Source organism: Hypanus sabinus, chromosome 3, assembly GCF_030144855.1.
Source record: "Hypanus sabinus isolate sHypSab1 chromosome 3, sHypSab1.hap1, whole genome shotgun sequence".
Taxonomy (NCBI): domain Eukaryota; kingdom Metazoa; phylum Chordata; class Chondrichthyes; order Myliobatiformes; family Dasyatidae; genus Hypanus; species Hypanus sabinus.
The window spans coordinates 49,170,243-49,189,664 of NC_082708.1; the positions used below are offsets into that span (position 1 = coordinate 49,170,243).

The window sequence follows — 19,422 nt, forward strand, 5'->3', positions numbered from 1 at the left end:
GGCTTATCTATATATTGTGTCAAGAAACCTTCCTGAACACACCTAACAAACTCCACCCCATCTGAACACCTTGCTCTAGGGAGAAGCCAATCGATACTTGGGAAATTAAAATCTCCGATCACAACAACTCTGTTATTATTACACCTTTCCAGGATCTGTTTCCCTATCTGCTCCTCAATATCCCTGTTACTATTGGGCGGCCTATAAAAAACACCCAGTAAAGTTATTGACCCCCTTCCTGCTCCCTAACCTCCACTCCCTGAGACTCCGTAGACAATCCCTCCATGACGTCCACCTTTTCTGCAGCTGTGACTCTGATTAACAGTGCCACAACATCACCTCTTTTGCCTCCCTCCCCGTCCTTTCTGAAACATCTAAAACCCAGCCCTTGAAATAACCATTCCTGTCCCTGAGCCATCCAAGTCTCAGTAATGGCCACCACATCATAGCTCCAAGTACTGATCCACGCTGTAAGCTCATCTACTTTATTCACAATACTCCTTGTGTTAAAACAGAAACATCTCAAACTGCGGCTTTGAGCTTAGAAGTCAGGATGTTATAACCATATAACCATATAATAATCACAGCACGGAAACAGGCCATCTCGGCCCTCCTAGTCCGTGCCGAACTCTTAATCTCACCTAGTCCCACCTACCCGCACTCAGCCCATAACCCTCCACTCCTTTCCTGTCCATATACCTATCCAATTTTACCTTAAATGACACAACTGAACTGGCCTCTACTACTTCTACAGGAAGCTCCTTCCACACAGCTATCACTCTCTGAGTAAAGAAATACCCCCTCGTGTTTCCCTTAAACTTTTGCCCCCTAACTCTCAAATCATGTCCTCTCATTTGAATCTCCCCTACTCTCAATGGAAACAGCCTATTCACGTCAACTCTATCTATCCCTCTCAAAATTTTAAATACCTCGATCAAATCCCCCCTCAACCTTCTACGCTCCAATGAATAGAGACCTAACTTGTTCAACCTTTCTCTGTAACTTAAGTGCTGAAACCCAGGTAACATCCTAGTAAATCGTCTCTGCACTCTCTCTAATTTATTGATATCTTTCCTATAATTCGGTGACCAGAACTGTACACAATGTTGGGCCACATCTGGAGTATTGCATACAGTTCCGGTCACCCCACTGTAAGAAGGATGTTGAGGCTTTGGAGAGAGTGCAGAAGGGGTTTACCAGGATGCTGCCTGGGGCTGCCTGGTTTAGAGGGTATGTGCTATTATGAGAGGCTGGATAAACTTGGGTTGTTTTCTCTGAAGCGTCAGAGGCTGAGGGGATACCTGATCGAGGTTTATAAGATTATGGAAAGACATCGATAGAGTGGACAGAGAGTATCTGTTTCCCAGGGTTGAAATGTCTAATACCAGAGAGCATGCATTGAAGTTGGGGGGGGGGGGGATCAAAGGGGAAGTGAGGGGTAAGTTTTTTTACTCAAGAGTTGTGGATGTCTGGAATAGAAACAAATACATTAGAGGCTTTTAGGAGACATTTGGATGGACACATGGCTGTAAGGAAGACATGTTGGAGGTAGGAGGGACAAGTTTTTGGGTGTTTTTGATTTGCTTTTTAGCTGGTTTGGCACAACATTGTGGGTCAATTGGTCCAGCAGTACTCTTCTCTGTTCTATCCCCCTCCCCCATGTGTCCTATTTTCCTTCCAGATACACCAAAATGTGCACCAGGTAGTTTAATTGGCTACTATAAATTACCCCAATGTAAAACTTGGATGGAATAACAGAAACGCATGAAGTAGCAGCAATGCAGGCGTTCACTGTAGGAAGAGCTGGGGAGCATTACCGAGGGACCACGAAAGGCCGCCATAGCTAGGGCTCGTGCGGGTGCCCGCGGCTGCACCTCGAGTCTGGAGAAAGTGGAAGGAGAAGGAAAAATTGTTGAAGGTGAGGACCAGCCCTGCCGGACAGAGAAGGGAAATGGGTAGGTTCTTTTATTGATTTGGTTAGCTTTAAGTAGTTTTTTAAACTAATTGTATTTTGTAGAACTCTTACAGAATCCCGACTGTGTATTTACTTCTGCCCTAAATTGTTACAAAATGTTAAAATTGTATTATTTATACAATTGATCTAGTTCCCCCATTGCAGAGAATGAACTCTCCTCTCAAGTGCTTTAGTGCATTTGAGTTAATTTGTCATGTTGATTTCAGCTCGGCCGTTCAATACAACACGCGCACTTGAAAAGAGTTCATTGTCATTACGCAATTCACTGAAAGGTATACGATGAGCAATTATTTTAACTTTCTAATGACATCATTGTCTTCATGGAAGAGGCGTTAACGGCAAATGATTCTCCAAGTGAAAGAATCCCTAATTCACCTTTACCACCAGCAATGTAATTATGGTGTGCTTTTTATCTTTCAAGAGCAAAAAGGAAGGTATTTTTTCATCGGAATTAAGGTGCGGCTATTTGCTGTTGATAAAAGCTCTTACTTGAATTCTCAAATTTTCTCGTTTGTTGTTTGAATTCTAAAGTTTTACGACTGGCGTATATATTTACAGATAGATTTTACTCTAGAAAAAATCGGGCATGCGGAAAACGGTGTGCGGCCGAATCTGTTACGGTATTTGCGAGCTTAAATAAACTTCAACACGCTCCTCTTGATCAGGTTTTGACCAGTTGCATTTCGTAGGTGTTCCTCAATTCTTGACTGACCGAAGAAAATGCTACGGTAAAGTGTATGTGATGAGACTCCTTAAGAGTTGGGAGTGTCCTGACCCTCCTACTGCCAGCAGAATTTTTGTTTGCTGGAATTTGACTTGCTACAGTAGTTTGAAGGCGTTCAGCTATTAAAAGGTGACGATCCGTGCAGCCTGGCATATGGTCTCTTAACTTTTCAACTCGGGGGAGTTTGGTGAAGAATATGAGCGCGCTAAGAAATAGCTTCCTGATTCCTCGATCGAGGCAGTTTGTCCTCTGCGTTCGCGTCTGAAGCGGAGCTTTTGCCCAGCAAATCGAACAGACTGACGGTGCGTTAAGTGACAAGCAATTTCAATTAATTGTTAATTTCAGTAAGTTAAATTTGCTCCTGCAGTTCGCCAGTTAACTAGTTTTCTACGTGGATCTGTTGCTGCGCAGGTGATGGTGTGATGTTATCTTAAGTTGGAAGTCAGAAGGGTTGATGTAGCAACATTTTAAGACCTGTACCAACCAGTTATGAATGTTTTTGTAAGGTGGAGTCCCTACTTTTTAGACTAATTATTATAAGTTCTCTGCTTAGAAGTTTATTTGCAGTGTACATCCATTGTAATCATTTGGATTGATTGTAGGGGTTGTGGTGAAATCACGAATTCCGTGGCCTGTTGGCTAATCTTTAGAAGGTGTTCTCTAATCTTTTTATTGTTGCTGAGAGTTTTTTATATCAGGCCAGTCTCCTCATTCTCAGGAAGGTGAAAGTTGTACAAAAATTGGGGATAATGTTACAGTACTTCTGGTTCCAAATTCAGCAGGTCTCAGCAAAGAATAATGGTGAAACATATGAGATTTGATTCCTCCTGTGCAGGCCTCCACCACCTAGTAGTGGTCCTGGTGTAAAAACACCTGATACTCCAGGAATGCTTTAGCTGCATTTATCAGGAAGATGGAACACTCCAGGGAGAAGTGTCAAAAGTGGTAATAAAAAAGTACTGAACAACACAGGAACCTGCCCTTTGGCCCATGTTGTTTTGCCACATTAAACTAAAAACACCCAATCCTTTAGTCTATATCCCTCCATTCTCTAAATGTTCACATGTCTATCCATGGGTCCCTTGTATGCCTCTACTGCATCTCCATCCCCCACTACCCTTGGCAGCACACTGCAGAACGGAATGAAATATTGGTTGTCCCACAGATCTCTTTTGGACTCCATTTCCCCCCCCCCCCTTACATGCATTACCTCTAGTATTAGACACCGTGACCCTAGGGGAAGAAAATGTATCTATGCCTCACAACACTTTATAAACTTCTATCAGGATTCCCTTGGCCTCTACCACACCAAGGAAAACCACCCTATTTTGTATAACTACTTGTAGCATCCAGCTAAGCCTCTTCTTTCCTATAATGGATCAACCTGAACTGGAAGCAATCTAACCAGAGTTAAGGCTGCAAAGTAACGTCCTGACTCTTGAACTGTGCCTCAACTAATATAGGCAAACATACATTACACCTTGTTTACCGCCCTGTTGAAACAAAAAAAACACTAAACTTGCCTGGGGTCACTTTGGTAACGCTAATAACACTTGTCATTTTGTCAAGGGAAACATTAGAAAGGTTGGTGACATTTTTGTTCAATCTATTAACTTGTACATATATAGTCACCTACTGTATATATTTTGAACAGTGAATTACACATCAATATAATTGCTGGAAAAGTGATTTCAATGTGTGCCCTGGGTTTAACTGGATACCTAACCTTTTATGAATGTTTGTTGGTAAAAGAACATGACAAAATTCAGTAACTGTGGATGTTTTACTCCCACACTTATTTGCTAAACTAATTAGTAAAAAGGCAAGACTTCAGGAACATTGTGGCATGTGATTCAGAAAGGTAAACTCCTTGTGTTGTCCGCTCCAACAATCATAAGATGTGTTCCAGATTATCCAAGGATCATTTGGGTATGTGCCTTCCAGGACATACCCAAACTAAAACCCATGGAAGAATCAGGAAATTCAGTCTGCTGAGGGCTAAATCTGCTGTTCAAAGCTGGCAGTCCACAGCCCCACAAGAAGTCCAGGTATGACTTACAAAGCGCCATCAAGAGAGTGAAAAGGCAATTCCTTGTGAAGTTAAGAGACACAATAGGATGCATACCAGATGTGGTTGTGTTTGCATGCCATTACTTCCTATAAGACAAAACCCAACAGCATCAATTATAGAGATGCTTCACTCTCTGATGCACTCAGTGCAAACAATGCACATTTTGAAAGCGAGACTAATACTACACCTGTACAAATCCCCACAGCATCTGGTGACCTTGCGATCTGTCTCGGAAGCTAATACTAGAATATCCTGCAAGAGGTTGAAGGGTCATGTCCTGATGGTGTACCTGGCAGAATACTGAAAATCAGTGTGACCAATTGGGTAGTGTGTTCAAGGATATCTTCAAATCTCACTGCTGCAGTCAGAGGTTCACACCTTTATCAAAAAGGCATTAATCATTCCATTGCTCAAGAAGAACAGGGTGAATGACTACCATCTGGTAGCACTTGCATATACTGTGATGAAGTGCTTTGAGAGGTTGGTGATGGCCAGCATCAACTCCTGCCAGAGCAAGGACGTCTCACAAAGGACCAAAACCTTCTTGTGGCTTGGAAGCTTATGTGTCTCAAATGACCCAGAGAGCTATGCTGGTTGGAGTCAGGGCCATGTGCTGTGCCTCAACCATACCAACTGGTCAAAGGGTAGGGACCAGACTAGGGTCAGCAGTTTGGCTCAGGGCTAACAATTCTAACTAGTCAAACAAAACTTTTACAGAAACATCAATGAAGAATCCTTTTTACATCTGTATTCCTGAGTCTCCACCTGGGAGTTGCATGGCCGACTATAGTGAAAGCCATAAGGGAAGCTACTGGCATGATGAAGGAAGCCCTGAACACCCCCAAAACCAATTCCAAAATCAGTTTTTGGCATGTACGAACCATATACAACACTGGCAAGCCAGCACAAATAACTGAGGAAGTGCGCCGTTACAGTCTACCTATGCTAGGCATCAGAGAAAATAAATGAACAGGATCCCGCAGACTAAAGGCAGCAACAGGTGGAACAATTGTATACTTGGAAGGGGAAGAGAAGATGGTCAGCATATGATGGTGAAGAAAGGCATTGAGAAGTGCTTGCTGGAGTGGAAACCAATCAACAGTACTGAGAGTCAGACTGAAAGGGAAGCAAGTGAACATAACTATGAAGGGAAACACTAGAAGAAAGTGATCCAGTGCTATGGTCCACCTAACGATAGTGACATTGGAAAAAAAGGACGTCTTCTATGAACAGCTGCAGTCAGAGGTAGAGTTAAAACCACACCTTGACATATTCATTGTCATGGGAGATCTAATTCCCAAAGTGGGAATTAACAACTCTCACTTCAGTAGTCTCATGGGCACACATGGATGTGGAGTGATGAATAACAATAGTGGAAGACTATTCATGGCACAGAATTCTGGTCATAGGAGGGACCCTCTTTCCGCACCATGAAATCCACAAATTGACATAATGCTCATCCAACAGATGCGACCAGAGTACGTGTAGAGACAATTTGATGCCGAGGAGCTCAAGCACACCAATGTTAGATCTGTCCTCACTATTCAGCTTAAGAACAGATTTCAGGCCTTGAAAATGTTGACAAGCATGTGTCAGTAGGCAAGATCAATACAACATGGAAAAAGATTCAATTTTCTGTTGTGGCACGGAGAGGCCTCAGAGTGCTGGTGCGCAGTTCACTGAAAGTCACCATGCAATAGATAGGATGATGAAAAAGAAGTGTTTAGCACGTTGGCCTTCTTCAGTCAGGTCAAGGAGTTTAGGAGTAGGGGTATTATGTTGCAGTTATGCAAGGTGTTGGTGAGATCACACTTGGCATATTGTGTACAGTTTTGGTCACCCTGTTATAAGAAAGACATTGTCAAGCTGGAGAGGGTGCAGAAGAGATTTACAAGAGGCTGCCTTAACAGAGGACCTGAGTTACAGGGAGCTTTATTCCTTGGAGCATAGGAGAATGAGAGGTGACCTCAAAGTGTTTATAAAATCATGGTAGGTGTCATTAAGGTGGATGGTCAATCTTTTCTCTAGGATTGGAAAAGCTTACAGGGAACAGGTATAAGATAAAAGGAGAAAGATTTTAAAGGAATCTGAGAGGTAATCTCTTCACACCGAGGGTAATGAATACATGTAATGAGCTGCTAGAGGAAGTGATCGAGGCAGGTACAGTCATAACATTTAAGAGGTATTTCAATGGGTTAATGGAGGGGAAAGGCTTGAGGGATTATGAGCTCTGAACGTGGCCCATACATTTCAAAAGTACTGGAACATAAACAGGAGTTGCACCGATCTTACTGTCTAATACTTGCACAGAAGTGCAATCAGAATAAATTCAACTTTCTTGCTTCAGTGTGTTGTTTAAACTGTGACTCACTTTCCCATCTCTTTGTCCTCTTGATATTGTTATCTTGTTGTAGTAAGAGGTAACTTCACAGACTAGCAAGGGAGAACCTAGTCTCACACTCATCAATAGCTTCACACTTTACTGCTCCTGTGCCACTGATCATGTTCATTTGGTTGCACAGCAAAAATAAATACCACTCTAAGATTCCCAGCACAGATCTGAATTGTAAATGACATAGTTTATCTGCTTGCCCTTGTGCGGTTTCTGACCTAAGGTTGCTGTATGGTACCAGCCCAGTAAACGCATATTCAATGGACTTTGGCCATTTTCCTGGGCAGCATTTTGGCACATTCTGTTTGAGGGTATTGCTGGGCAGCTGTTATATCCTTTGCACACTGGCATCCAGAGCAGTAAGAGTAGCAGATTGTGTTTACATTGCACTATACAGATAAACCATCTGAGCTTCCACTACAGAACTGACACATTAGTGTAGCTGCTACTACTGCTGCAATGTGGGTGCAACATCAGATGCTCATCATGATTTACCCCAAAATATATGACCAAAGTTCAACATCAGGTCCATGCAAGAAAAGGTAGCATCCAATCTTTGTGGTTTTGGACTCTTCCATACTCCTCAATTTTGGTTTGGATTGTTGTTTGCTTCAACTGTTTGATGATTTGTTTTTTTTTCTTTTGCATATCAGGTGTTGGTCTTTTATTTTTGTACTTTTTTAAATTGGGTTCTTCTGGGTTTCATGTGTCTATCTGTGAGCAAACAAATTGTAAGGTTGTATAACTTGTACATTCTTTGATAATAAATGTACTTTGAACTTTGTTTGATACAGGCTTTCTGAAAGGGTTCCCACCCACAATCTACTTTATACACATCTGCTTGCATGAAGACCTCATCTGTAAATGAAGCCCTTTCATGCTGAGCTAACAGCTGCACTATTTCCCCCATCTAGCTTTCAAGTTACTGATGCCAGGCATCTCACCACATGTGGCTTTCCAGCTCTCTGCTGCTCTCTAAAATAGAGTCACTATCTGTCTTTGTAGCTGCAATTATGAAATTGATAGTAAATTGCTGTACATAGGATTTGGGTTGTTTGGTAAATGAAATTTGGGAATGGTAAGAATTGCTTGGGGTTAAGGAGGACAAAGGAAGCCCCACAAACAATTTGTATATTGTATATCAGAAATGTGAGTGGTGATTGGCTCAGAGGGTATCTAAATCTTTGAACAGATTTGGACCTCAACTTCAGTAATTCCCAAACCTAAAAATGAACAACGATATTTTCTGTAACACCAGATTCTCCAGATGCTGGAAATCTGGAGCAACACAGACAAAAATCTGCAGGAACTCAGCAGATCAGGCAGCATCTATGGAGGAGAATAAACAGTCAATGTTTCAAGCAGGGATCTTTCATCAGGACTGGAAAGGAAGGGGACAGAACCCAGAATAAAAAGATGGGAAGAGGGAGTAAAGAGGACATGTAGTCACACCAGTCTACCTGTAGTCCTCCCCTTCTAATTGCGTACCACCTTCATCCTGTTAGTGAGAGGAAAAAACATTGAAGTACTATATGTTGTGTATTCTGTTTTGGAGAATTGACCATGTAACTGAGAAGTGAGCAAACTTTAGGAAATGCATTTGAAATTTGCACCATTTCCCCAAGTGGATTCACTGCAGTGTATGCATGTTGGATATGAGAACTGGCCTTTGGTTGGTGTGTGAATTAACCAATGTCTAACTAGAATGGAGCCATTGGAAGGGATTGATCATTGATTTATTATTGTCACATGTACTGAAATGCAGCTGAAAAGCTCTGTTATGCATGCCGTCCAGACCAAATCATAACAAACAAGTACTTCAAAGGAGAACAAAGGTAAAAGCAATAATGAAGCAGACTATAGTGTTACAGTTAGAGGGGGAAAAAAGCAAAGCAGGTAGGTGAATAAGATCCAAGGCCATGGCAACATAGATTGAGAAATTAAGAGTGAATCTTTATCACATTTTGTATTTGTAGATTAATTTATTGATCTTGACTGTTCATTAGTTACTGATTTTCTTGCAGAATTGCATTCAGGTCCTTGGGGCTTCTGATTCCTGGGATTGACCATTTCAATCCCTTTACCTGCAAGACCACTGATTTTCCAAGTGATGATATTATATACTGTTAGTCTCATTGTTATTTGTCACAATCTCATGCATCTTGCTTTAATTACTGTAAATGGAATCTATACTCAAAATATAAATTACTGTACATATATGCAAAGATTATATATGCAAAAGGCAAAGACATAATTTACAAGACAGCAAAACAATCTCAGAAACAGTGGGTCAGATTAAAATTCTGTTCCCTTTTACATCTAGTACTGAATGGTGTTGAATAACCAGTTAATGGGAGGAAAAGGTCCAAGAATATATCTAGCCTGGACAATGGTAAGGTCAATGTTGAAACTATGACTTCTGCTAAAGCATTCACAGTCAATGTTCAGCCACAAATGCCGAAGAGATGATCTGTCTCCTAGATATGCGCCGTCAGAATCCAGCCTTGATTCACTTTAATCCATACCATGTGATACCAAAGAGTGACAAGGGGCACAGAAATCAGCAGTGGCAATGGGACCAGGCAACCAGAGTTCCACAGCCAGCTGCCCCTACAACACTGACATCAACCCCTGGCAATGTCAACAATTCACCAAATATGTCCTAGCAATAACAGAATAGGACAACTCATCCGTAAAGTGATGTAATGAACCATTAACAGTGCTATCAGTCAGAACTCGCCAATAATTGGCTCAACAATGGTGGTTCTAGGTTTCACCAGGACCATTTGGCTCTATACTTTGTTGCAGCCATGTTCCAAATGTGGACCAAACAACTGAATTCCACAGGTGAGGTGAAAGTCACTGTCCTTGGCTTCAAGGTAGCATTTTGATCAAGTATGGCATCAAAGGGCTCTACAGTCAATGGGCATAAATGAAAAATGACTCTGAAACTTCCCACTAAAGAAGAAAGTTGTGATTGTTGGACACCAATCATCAAAGTCTAGAACATCACTACAGAAATTCCTTGGGGCAACATCTATGTCCAAGTCCTTCAGATACTTCATCAGTAACATTATTCCATTAGGTGTCTGTGCAATCATCAGTGCACTATGTTCAATTCCATTTGCAAATCTTTAGCAAATGAAACAACACATCCAGATGCAGTAACATTTACGGAACTGCCATATGTGATGGGTAATATTTACACCAAAAAATTGCAGGTGATGACTTGCCACAAGAAAAAATTCAATTACCTATCCTTGACATTCTATGACCCTGGGTATTATTAAAATCATGCACCACCATCAGCACTCTGGGAATTACTATTGACCATAAACAGTAATATATAGATTATGGCTACAAAACTGTTTAGAGTTTGACAAACACCTGAGATACTGATTAACAGTAAAATTACATTGTTCTTGTAGGAGGGAAATCCACAAAATATGGATCATAATTATTTATAGACAGGCAATATACACATCTATTTTTGTTGAGGTGGAAGTTTTTTCCCCTTTTATTGGTTCCTCTGTAGAATCTTTGCCTGCAACAGTACTGGAACTTGGCCCCAAGCCAGTGGAATGGTTGTTAAGTGCTGCATGTGAACATGGTTAACTTATATTTCCCTTCTGCTAGAATATGTTTGAAGTGAATGCCTGTTCAACACATGCAAGGTCAAGGTAATTGCAATTAATCATTTAATAGGTTAACGTTTGGAATTAAGTAAGTGGCTCTAGTAATCCAGATATGAGTCTAAAAGAGTTGTCTTTATGGGGTTTGAAGTTTTCCCTGTGATCTGATGTGTTCCTTTGAGTGCTATGGTTTTACTGTCTATCCCAAAGATGTTAATTGGTTATTGTAAGCTGCCCCTGATTCAATTGGATAGCATAAGGATCTAGGGGAGTTGATGGAAAAGATGCAACAGATAATGTGAAAGAATGAAGCTGATGAGAACATCAAGGGTTGACACAGACTTGTCCTATGTTGTGTGAGAATGAAACATATCAGTTAAGTATATTGTAATTTGCCCAGGATTGTAAGATAACTTTTTAGGATTTGGGTATATTACATTAAATATCCTTGTGTGAATGAACCAGATAATTCACAAACTATAAGATTCAAAACTAAATAGTGCAGATGCTAGAAACATGAAATAGAAGAGATAATGCCATAAGTATTAGCAGATTACTTAATATATCTGTTTCAGGCTGATGAATTTTCATTAGAACTGGGAAGAAATAAGTATTAAGTTTTCAAATTTTCCCAGATCTGAATCACTAACCTGCTACATTACTCAGCGTCTCTGTCCAAAGATGCCACATACATTTTAATATTTCTGCATTTATTGCTCCCAGTTATTTTCCTATTTTAGGTGGTGATGACCCTGCTTGCATCACGTGCACAGGATTAAGAGTCTACCATTATCACTGCTGCAGATAAATTGTCTTGCATTTCCAGGTCATCCACCTATATATTCCCAAGTTATTAATAGCAAATTGTCCTTCACATGAATAGTAGGTGAATCACCAGAAACCAAATGATTACTTTGCATCAGAAGTCACCCCCTGCTGTGTATTTCAATATATACATAAAACACAATCCATTGAGGTTAAAAAGTGGAACTTCCTGGTGACCAAACATTTTAATTGTTTCCCATTTCAGTCCATGGTCGCCTCATGTGCCAAGATGTGGCCACCTACAAGGTGCAGGAGCAACACCTTTAATTCTGTCTGGGTGGCCTCCAACCTGATGGCATGAATATCGATTTCTCTTTCTGGTTTTTTCCCATCCCCTCCCCTCTTCTGTTCCCCACTCTGGCTTCTTACTACTTCTCACCTGCATATCACCTCCCCTCCTCATTCCCTTTCTCCTGTCAGATTCCTTCCTTTCCTATCCACCTGGTTATCCTCCTTCCTCTCCCCCCCCCCACCTTTTTATTCTGGCATATTCCCCCTTCCTTTCTAGTCCTGACGAAGGGTCTTTGTCTGAAATGTTGACTGTTTTATTTCCATAGATGAGTCCCTCCAGCAGTTTGTGTTGCTGAAGATGAACCTGCTGACTTGCCACACTAGATGGTGCAATAGCAGCAAACTTGCAAAACTGTTGTTTATCTGTATTACTTCAAAGCAAGTACACGGTCTGTTGTAGATTGCCTGTCAATGAAACACTTTTTTTCAGAATCTTGATGTTTGATAGGAGTAACAATCTGAACAAGTAGAAATGAAAAGGTATTGTTCTTTAGTGGCCTCTTCTTTGACAGGACAAGATAATGATCCTTTCTTTCCCTTTCACTCATTCAGTTCTAAAAACTGGAACCTACACTGAAGTGCAAAATGGAATACTGTAAGGATTTGGTTGTTAAACCATCAGGTCAAAAAGCACAACCAGTCTGTAATATCTGTTGCTGCTAAACCAAATTCTTCCATCTAGGATAACTACAGCAGAGAAGGTGATCATTAGGTCAATTGAATTTGTTAACTTTTCGCAGAAGAATATATTCAGTTCCAGAACACTACCACAACCACCACCACCGCTCTTTTCCCAGAGCCCATAAATCATTTTCCTTCAAATATCTATTGGATTCTTCTTTGAAACTTTGTGTGACTTGGTTTCCACCAGCTTGGAAAAAATGTTACAGACCATCACCACTCAGAGTCTAAAAGTTTCCCCTTACTTCTCCTTTTATCTATTTTTGCAACCTCTAATTGTTGAAAGATATATAATGGTAACAACTCTGCTTGCCCAGTGAAAATATACAGACAACGGGTTGTAAATGTACATTTTAGTTGAAAGAAATGAAATGCTATCTGGAGTTAAAGCATAGAATTTTCATACAAAAGTGCACATTTATGAAACCTGTAGTCTTGTTTTAAGTATCATTAAGAAAGCATTTCAAAGGCAATAACTGAAAACTTAGTTTGACTTTGCTTGCACGTAGATTGAGTAAAAAGATTGAATATATTATTAATTATTCCATTAGGGCACTATTTTGACACATCACCCACCCAAGAGGCAAAATATGCACAAATCGGACAATGACCTGACATGTTAATTAGAAAGAGAAACTAACAACTCAGAGATTGGATGGACACTCTTGGTTAGTTGTGTGTACCAGATTAGTTTTAAAAATTAATGGAATTTCCTAATGCTTGGAATGAAGCCAAATGCTACAGTCATGGATGGTTTGCCATAAGCATTTCTATCTTAACATTAATTATTTGTTGACTCAATTCCACTCCAGGAAATGAAAGTAAACTCTGACGCAATTGCTTTGCAATCCTGCAGGTAGCTGTCTGTTCATGTGGAAATTCTTCCCATATTAGCCCAGGACAAGAGTCTGGATTGATTTTTATTTGTACTCTAACCAATGCATCTAAAACAAATTGAGGTTCTGTATTATGCTTGCTGTTTGTGGGCTTTATAGCTATCATTCTCTTATGACCAACGTGTACTTGAGAAATAATCATTGAAACTACTTTGTAGTTGCTTTAACTGCAACATTTTTTTCATATTTGCAAGAAGGTTATTCTTATAGTAATTTATTTATTTAGAGATAAAATGTGGAATAGGCCCTACTAGCCCTTCAAGCCACACCACCCAGCAACTCCTGACAACCCTGATTTAACCCTAACCTAATCATAGAACAATTTACAATGACCACCATACAATTTGCAGCTCTTAGTTCACTGCTTTTTCTAGGTCCTTTCTTGTTGAGGTAAGTTCAGAGGCAGATTACTGTTCCTCTATTGGACCTCCTTGACAGAATTGTGGCATAAAACATTATGCAGTTTCATCCCAGGGTATGAACCACCTGATTTAGGAACACGCCATTACATACCAACAAGTGTTTGGGAGACGGGAACTGTGGATGAAGGTGGATTTGCCAGCTACTGCAGGGCTGAAGGCATCTTCTGCTAAGTGGGACAGGGTCATTTCTGCATTATTACTACTACTATTCCTCTTTCCACCCACCCACCCAACAAAATATAGCTTCCTCATTGATGCCATGCCCTGTACACTGCCCAGCTTCTGAGGTGATCAGAAATTGGGGATGGTATTGGAACAGAATCTTGGCAGGTACTTGAAGATAGAATGTTCATGGGCATCTTTCTGGATTTTCCAGTTAGGCATAGGTGGAAAAAAGAATTATTACATTTAAAATAGTGTTAAAGGGGAGCACTGACGGAAGATATTTTAATGCACGAGTTTGGGGTTAATGTACTCCCAGTATATAAACAATTAACGGTCTATTACTTTGATCTTGTATCAGGAAAATACTTTCGTAATAATCTGTATTGATCCATAAACAAAGTACAGAAACTGGCCTTCTGACAAAGTAGGAGATGCCTTTGGAAAATTATAGTGCTGTGCATGTAGATGGGAGTTAAGGAGGAGATGAAAATGGATCATTCTCTTCAAATGAAATGTGATCCACTGATTTGTCACATTTTCTATAGTGTATTATAAAGTACAATATATCAGTTGAACAAAGTTGCAGTGCTCATAGGTAGTGGAGTAAGTTAGCAATGAGTTGACACTGCCTCCTTCCAAAGTTAACTTCAGAGAGACGGAATAAAACAAAATGTATAGGCCATGCAGGTACTGTTTGCAAGTTTCTGTAGCACAATATGAGCCTATTTTCTTATCCTATGTGCTTTTCCATGTCTTTCTCTCCCCCCCCACCCCCACTTCTGTTTCTGTCCTAAGGAAGGGTCTCACCCCAAAATGTCAACTGTTTATTCATTTCCATTGATGCTGCCTGATCTGCTGATTCCTCTAGGTGTGTGTGTGTGTGTGTGTCTCTAGATTTCCAGTATCAGCAGAAGCTCTTGTGTACACATTCCATAATATTCACCAACAGATTGATGTGAACCAGTCAATGTTCATGAAGGGTATCATATCAGAACTTGAAACCTTTCATTTCCAAGTTCACAGATGACATCACTATAGTGTGCCAAATCTTAAATGTTGAGTTGGAGTACAGGAATTGGGGGGGGGGGGGGGGGTGCCTGGTTACATGTTGTCATGACAGTGACCTTTCCCTCAATGTCAGCAAAACTAAAGGGTTAGGTCATAGACTTCAGAGACAAGAGCAATGCATACCCTCCTCTTTACATCAATGGTGCTGGGGTTGACAGGGTTAAAAGTTTCACTGATACCTTGTCTTGGTCCCACCATATAAACAGCAGAAAGTGCGCCAGCACCTGTATTTCCTCAGGAGCCTAAAAAAATTTGGTATGTTCCTTTTGACCCTTACTAATTTTTATCAATGTACCATAGAAAGTATCATGACTTAGTATGTCAACTGTTCAACCAAGACCACAAGAAACTGAATTGTGAATGTAGGTCAGAACATCATGGAAACCAGCCACCCCACACCTCCCCCATGGACTCTGTCTACACCTTTCACTGCCTTGGTAAAGAGCCAATATAATTACAAATCCCACCCACCCCAGACATTCTCTCTTCTCTCACCTCCCATCAGGCAGAAGCTACAAAAGCCTGAAAGCACAGCTTCTAGCCTGCTATTATAGGACTATTGAAAAGACCCTCAGTATGCTGGGGTGGACTCTTAACCTCGGTCTGCATTATGGCCTTGTACCTTATTGTCTACCTATACTGCACTTTTTCTGTAACTAAAGTTTTATTCTACATTGTTATTTTCCATTGTATTATCTCAATGTAATGTTGTAATGAAATGCAAGGATCACGTGCTTACTGTACCTTTGTACACATGACAATAATAAACCAATTTACCACAGGTTTCCTGTGAATTGAAGTTGCTACAGATTTATCAGTAATGTACAGATGGCAGACCTGTACCTTTACAGTACTGGTTGAAATCTGGGATAAAATATTTGTTTCTCAGACTTCAGACATTTCCATTCAAGTTGGAAGGCTGTGGTGATTAAAGAAAAATATTTTCTCATATCTGCTTGATCCTGAGCTTTGCACATTGTTATAATCCCCAAGTTCTAATGAATCCTAATCTAATCTGTGTACTTTCCCGGTGCGTTCTCTGATTGAGAAATGTGTACAGAAATTAATTGTGTGTGTGTGTGTGTGAACTAGCAGTTGAAAAGCACTCTCATCTTGGGTGAGCAGGCACAAACTTGACAGTGGCTGGAAGGGAAAGTTCAGTCAAGAGGAAGAATTGTTGATGGGGGGAAGGTGGAAAGGGAATTCTAAGAGGGGAGAGTGCAAGAATACGAGGGAATGAGTGCAAACTAATTGGAGGGTTGGAAAGGAATTCAATATAAGAGCAGAGATGTGACGCTGAGGCTCTATAAGGCACTTGTGAGACCACACTTTTTGTTATATGTGTAGCTATGGGCTCCTTATCTTAGAAAGGATATACAGACGTTGGAGAGGGTTCAGATAAGATTCATGAGAATGATTCCAGGAATGAAAGGGTTACTGTATGAGGAACATCTGGCAGCTGTTGGGCTGTATTCCCTGGAGTTCAGGAGAATGAGGAGGGATCTCAATGAAGCATTCTGATTGTTAAAAGGCCTGAACAGATTAGATATGGCAAAGTTATTTCCCATGGTAGGGAATTCTAGGACATTCTAGGGAAGTGGGCATGACTTCAGGATTGAAGGATGTCCTTTTAGATCTGAGATACAGAGAAATTATTTTAGTCAGAGCGGGTAGATCTGTGGAATTTGTCATAAATGGCTGTGGAGGCTAAGTCATTGGGTGCATTTAAGACAGAGATAGGTTCTTGATTAGCCAGGGTATCAAAGGGTATGGGGAGAAAGCAGGGGAGTGGGGATGACTGGAAGAATTGGATCAGCCCGTGATTGAATGGTGGAGCAGACTTGATGGGCCAAATGGTCTACTTCTCCTATATCTTATGATCTTGTAAGGAGGAGAGCAATGGAGTAGAGAGCTAATATTGGAGAAGGGAAAGCAGGGAGTTTGAGGAAGAGGTGGTAGGGGTGGAGAAGCAGGATGGAGGGAATGGCTGTATGAACTCAATGGGAGAAACTAGAGGTTAAAAGGTTGAGGGAAGGAGGAGTACAGGAAAAGGGGTGGTGCAGGACACAGCAGGCTAGAGGGGGAGAGTGAGAAACAACATGTGTGCTTGTGGATAGTGTACAGACTATACAATTGCAGAGTTAGTGTGTATGTGAGTACATGTGTCCTTGCTTAATTTTATGTGCAGTGCCTGGTCCCATTCACTGTAGACCTCTTTGCCATTGGACCAAGAATCCGCTCTGTAAAATCCATGCATAACTGATGTACAACAACCATCTGATATTTAAAAAAAAACAGCTTCCACTCATTTCTTTCCTAGAATAGAGTCATCCTTCATCCCAGTCTTCTACGTAAAACACCTTTGTAGCACCTCCAATATGTCATTTTGGGGGTGCTGAATAATCCCAAGAATTGAATTGACTTTACATGAGTAAAAATCTTTACATTGTCAAATGTGCAATTTATAGTAATTCATAATAAATATTATGTACAACAGTCTAGTCAGTATAACTTAGAAATACAGTTGTGTCAGCATGAATGAATCAGACTGATGACCTGATGGGAGAAGCTGTCCTGGAGCCTGTTGGTCCTGGCTTTTATGCTGCGGTACTGTTTCCTGGATGGTAGCAGCTGGAACAGTTTGTGATTGGAGTGACTTGGGTTTTCAATGATCATTCAGGCCCTTTTCACACACTGAAGATGTCCTGAATAGTGTGAAGTTCACATCCACAGATGTGCTGGGCTGTCTGCACCACTCTCTGCAGAGTTCTGCAATTGAGGGAAGTAGTTCCCATACCAGGCAGTGATGCAGCCAGTCAGGATGCTCTCAATCATGACCCTATAGGAAGTTCTTCGAATTTGGGGGGGGCCATACCAAACTTTTTCAACCATTTGAGGAGAAAGAGGTGCAGTTGTGCCTTTTTCACCACACAGCTGGTATGTACAGACCAGGTGAGATCCTCGGTGATGTTTATGCCGAGGAATTTAAAGCCTTCGCCCTGTCATCCCCAGATCTGTTGCTGTCAATAGGGGTTAGCCTGTCTCCATTCCACCTGTAGTCCACAATTAGCTCCTTTGTTTTTTGCAATGTTAGGGGAGAAGTTGCTTTCTTGACACCACTGTCAGGGTGATGATTTCCTCTCTGTAGGCTGCATCATTATTATTTGAGATTAGGTAAATCAGTCTAATGTCATCAGCAAATTTTAATTTGCTGACCATTCATTTACTGATATGCTTCCCCATAATCCATGACTAAAACAACAACTACCAGTATCTCTGACATAGTTAAACCTGTCTCAGTATTTCATATGTATAATGAAATAAAATCTGACTTTAATCAAGAGAAGGAGAAATTAAGCTTGCTGACTGATATAATGTTTAAAGAGATAGGATTGTAAAATTGTCTTAAAGGTGAAAGGGGTGGTAGAGAGGCATGAACATTTAAACAGGGAATACCAAAGCTTGAGATTGAGGCAGATGAAGGCACAACCACAAATGGGGGGGGCAAAGAAATTAGAAAGAATGTCAAACCATAAGTGGATGAGCTAGGCATAATGACTTCCCCCTTCATAGATGTGGCTTGATAAGGCTTTTAAAGGGAGAATGGGAGTGGGGGTAAATTCTTTACAAATAGAAATTAGAAGCATATAAACATTTCCTGTATTATTTACTTAGAACAAATAAGGTGCAATAGATATCAAATATGTACAATTCTGAGCAGAATAATTTTGTATTACAACGTATCACATTGATGTTGGGAGTAACCTTTCTAAATTGACAATATGCAATATGTACAGAGATAAAACTACATGATTAAACCTACTTTATTGCAAAAAAATACTATAATTTTCTCAAGTGTGGGGAACTTGGTTTCCTTCAAAAGATGGAAACAGTGGTAGTGAAGAAAGCTACACTGCAGCATAGGTTCAGAAGGGATGAGGAAGAAGTGGCTTTGAAGTTCCAAAGCAGGAATCAAAATCTGGGAGTCTGGATATTGAGCTGCATGACGTTGATGTCCTCAGATACACAGGGCTTGCAGATTTGCTTCAGTTTTGCATGAAGCTTGTTGGAGATGAGGTGCAGCATTGTAGCAAAAAAAAACAAAACACCGGGCAATGATACATGAGATCAGTCTGCACTAATCTCTATTGTGAATCTATTGTGACAGTCTATTGTGAATCTGTCTATCACCCAATCCACTTTCTCAATTCATTATCTTAGTCCAAAACAATGATGACTGTAGAAGCATTGCCATAAGTAAATCAATTCTAAAAAAACCC

The 19,422-nt window shown here is 40.6% G+C and overlaps 2 protein-coding genes across 2 annotated transcripts in view; one reads left to right on the top strand and one right to left on the bottom strand.

Annotated features, from left to right (window-relative positions):
- Positions 1-19,422, bottom strand: part of ddx10 (DEAD (Asp-Glu-Ala-Asp) box polypeptide 10) — a 313,215-nt gene that overhangs the window by 292,092 nt on the left and 1,701 nt on the right. The window lies entirely within an intron of this gene.
- LOC132391292 (uncharacterized) overlaps positions 2,903-19,422 on the top strand; it is a 48,642-nt gene continuing 32,122 nt past the window's right edge. The window contains exon 1 of the mRNA XM_059964261.1: positions 2,903-3,001. The gene's annotated coding sequence lies outside the window, so the exon portion shown is untranslated. The remainder of the gene's footprint in view (positions 3,002-19,422) is intronic.